Source organism: Triticum urartu, unplaced genomic scaffold (assembly GCF_003073215.2).
Source record: "Triticum urartu cultivar G1812 unplaced genomic scaffold, Tu2.1 TuUngrouped_contig_4982, whole genome shotgun sequence".
Lineage (NCBI taxonomy): Eukaryota > Viridiplantae > Streptophyta > Magnoliopsida > Poales > Poaceae > Triticum > Triticum urartu.
This window is the reverse complement of record NW_024115617.1, coordinates 1,098-5,129: the sequence shown is the minus strand read 5'-3', so window position 1 is coordinate 5,129 and position 4,032 is coordinate 1,098. Positions and strand designations below refer to the sequence as shown.

Sequence of the window (4,032 nt, the reverse complement as noted above, 5' to 3'; positions counted from 1 at the left end):
GGCTAACCGTTGTTACACATCCCTGATCAACCAAAGATGTTGGGTTCATCAGCAAAAAGCCTCTATCATCATTCAATCGCCAATCAAGCCACCACTAGAGTCCCCAACTTATGTGATTAGGTGAAGAAAGACAACAGTTCAATGGACTCCTTTATTGGGTTTTTGATAAAATAACATGGCAATGTTTTTCCGAAGATATCAAGATTTCCACGTGCTAAGTAAAATAAATGCAAAGCAAGCATGTCAAAACAGTAGACACACTAATGCAAGAAGACATTATGATAAAGAGCACTGGATAAGACAATACACATGCAAATATAACCTCCCCACGCTTAGAAATTTTCATACTAAACAAGAGAATATTACGAAAGTGAAAAGAAAATCCAATTATTAAAAGAGAGTGCGAGAAGTGGTTATCTCCCCAAGCTTATGTCTAAACAAGGGTTAGAAACTTTTACCGTTGGGGTGCATATGACCTATGTTTTAATAGATGTGGACCTTGCTTCATGTGATCTCCTTGTTATGGTCCGACGGCTACCCTTCGATAGAACCTGCTAGAGAAGAACTAGATGAAAACAAATTATTTTGGGCTTTTGTGGTTTTTTCAGTTTTTTGTGGAACAAAGGATTAGCAATACAAGTGATAAAAATATATGCCTTAAAAAGATAGGTTCAACCACCTAAGCACCTCGCTTAAGTAAATAAACTGTGTCCAGAAGAATCGGTAGCTCCTAGGTTTGGAGTGCATGCGAGGCAAGATATAAAACACAAGTGTGCAACCTCCTACGTGCCTAATTTAAAAAAGTTCTCACTTAAGGTGAGACTCACTACTAAACAAATTTTATTTGAGCGAGGTTCTTATTGGAAAACTTTACTCGCCACTTGTTGGTTAAGTTCATCACATTCAAGCAACCAGGTGGCTTGTGTGGGTCTTTTATATGGTTGGCACCATACCATAAATGTCACCACATAAGGTCCGAGCCCTGCAAAAGTAACACATGAAATAAAAACATTGATTCAGTATACAAATATAGTTCATATAGCCAACATACAAAAAGAAATAAAGAAAACATAGTTGCTAAAGAGATTGGCTACGAGAGTCTCAGAGCTAATCAACACCAATTATAAAGCAAATGATCAGTTAGAAAACACCTCGTTGACCTCAGGCATCGAAAATAAATCAATTGGTGGGTTTCCCTTCCTCATACGAATGCACATACAACCAGATGTGGTCGCATCGAACACCGTCGTGCGTTCTGGTAATCCATGCCTAGCGTCACCCTCTCACATGAGCCCGTGTACAAAGTGTGTGCCCTGTATGAAACATTATCTTCTGTTCAGGACATTTTCTTGTCGTGGTTGTCTTGGCATACGAGCGCACGTACCATCGCAAACGCTCGCACGGTACACCATCATCTGCTCTGTGAATCGCTCCTTTGTGGCCTCCAGTTGATGTTGGGGAACGTAGTAATTTCAAAAAAAAATCCTACGCACACGCAGGATCATGGTGATGCATAGCAACGAGAGGGGCTTCCGCGCGTGATCTACAAAGGTATGTAGATGCAATCCTATCACTCGTTGCTAGATGAACTCCTAGATGGATCTTGGTGAAACCGTAGGAAAATTTTTGTTTTCTGCAACGTTCCCCAACAATCAAGTACCGAACGTACGGCACCTCCGTGTTCAGCACACATTCAGCTCGATGATGTCCTCGCCTTCTCGATCCAGCAAGAGGGGCGAAGTAGTAGATGAGTTCCGGCAGCACGACGGCGTGGTGACGGTGTTGGTGAAGAACAATCTCTGCAGGGCTTTGCCTAAGCACTACGAAAACTATGACGGAGGATAAACTAGAGGGGACAGGGTAGCAGGCACACGGTTTGGTGTTTCTTGATATATCTTGGGTGCTAGCCCTGCCCCTCTATTTATATGTTGAGCCTTGGGGTCGAAACTTGGAGTAAAAGCCTCCACAAAGTCGGTTTCACCCGAAAGGCAAGAGTCCTTCTCGAACTCCAGGGTCAGACGCCAGGGCTCCCGACGTCTGGACCCAGACGCCAGGGACCCTGGCGTCTGGCCCCTGGACTGTTTGGTATTGCTGGTAATATCATCACAACATTTTTCGTCGCCGTTTGTAGCATCCAGCCGTGCCGCTTGTAGCAAAAAAACATGTTGACGTCACTCGACTGAGACTTCGTTAAGTCTCAGTCGACTGAGTTCTAGACACGCCCTTTTATTAATTAAGAGTTGCTCTTACTCATCAGCTGAACTGTTAATAAGAACCATATGTGACGAGAAAGAGAGTCACTATAAATCAGCACATTTTCATTTGGTACTAGAGATAGAGATATGGATGCTCTGTTGAAAGGAGCGGAAAGAAGAATAACTTTACTGAGTGCTGCTAAAAAATGCTCCCAGTTGTCGAATTATCGCATACTCCTTTCCCAAAACAGGGGCAACAACTTGATGAGGCGAATCTTAGTAATTTTGCAGATCAAGGCTATGTATATAAAACCTGTCGGCAGCGACAAAATGATGCTCAACTGTAGTCACAAATTGAGATTTCAATAATAGAGGTGACGATGAATCATATTTGCTCTCCAATTCATCTCCACCGTCCATCGTCGCTGTCACTTACACCAATCGCCACGCTATAAATACACCCCTTCCACGGCACATTTGTGACAGCCAAGCAAGCAACCATCAACACGTACCAGTATCCAGCACACTAGCTAGCTTAGCTCACCATCTGCTCATAGAATGGCGGCCTACTACACCGGCGGCAGGCCCATGTCCTACTCCAACACCGAGGAGTCCTTCGACGGCGGCAAGACCGTGTACTCCACCACCACCGAGGAGTGCTACGATGCTGCGAAGCTCGGCCATGGTGCCGGCTACGGCCACGGTCAGAGCTATGGCAATGGCGGGACCAACATGTACTCCAACACCACTGGCGTCGACTCCAGCATGTACGGGCATGGCGGCGGCGGCGGTGGCAGGACCGTGTACACCACCACCACCGACGAGTCCTTCGACTCCATGAGGCCCGGGCATGGGCAGGGCCACGGCTACGGGCAGAACAACGGCGGGACCATGGCGTACACCACCACCACCGAGTCCTTCGGCGGAGGCGAGCAGGGCCAGGGGTACTACAAGAAGGAGGTGACGCAGCACAAGAACAGGGAGCGCGTCGGCGAGGCCGGCGCCCTCGCCGCCGGTGGCTTCGCCCTGGTGATTACTTAATTACTCTAGCTCCACATTACATACTAATACTACTCCAGTTAACACATCTAATCTTCAAGATGAATGATCCTTTCGTGTGGTACAGTACGAGGGGTATGAGGCGAAGAAGGACCCAGCGCACGCCCGGAAGCACCAGATTGAGGCCGGCCTGGCAGGGGCGGGGGGGGGTGGGGCCGCGGGGGGCCGCGCCACCGCGAGCAGAAGCAGCCCGGCTACGGCGGGAAGCAGGAGTACAGGATGCCTGTCCACAACAGCTACTGCAACTAATAAGATCGATAGAGCAACTAAGTAATCATGCATGCAACCTTCGCAACGTCGATCTATCCTATAGACACCAATAAGATCGATAGAGAATATCATGCCGCAGGCACGCATGTCTTTGCTTAAGCACTCTTAATTTCGGCGTCCCTGCAATAAGCCAGCTGCAAGCGTGCGTGCTGCCGCTCACATGTGCATCTGGTATAGTACGGTCGCCAATATGTACGCGTGTATGGATAATGTGATCTCCTAAATAATAATAATAATCAATATTAATATATACGTGTGTATGGATTATGGGGAGTGGTATATCATGCTCTCTCGCAACTATTCCCGCACATATTAGTGTATATATATAAGTGTGATCCCTCGACAACTTTAAGATTAGTACTCCCTCCAATCCATATTAGTTGTCGCTGAAAAGGATGTATCTAAATGTATTTCGGTGCTAGATTTCGTTTGAGCTACAGTTAATATGAATTAGAGGGAGTAATGTTTTTGACAACAAATTTGCTAAAAGCACATCTAATTAAAACTT

General features: G+C 46.3%; 1 pseudogene; it reads left to right on the top strand.

Annotated features, from left to right (window-relative positions):
• Positions 1-2,682: 2,682 nt before the first annotated feature.
• On the top strand, positions 2,683-3,772 carry LOC125528601 (annotated as a pseudogene).
• Positions 3,773-4,032: the final 260 nt, after the last annotated feature.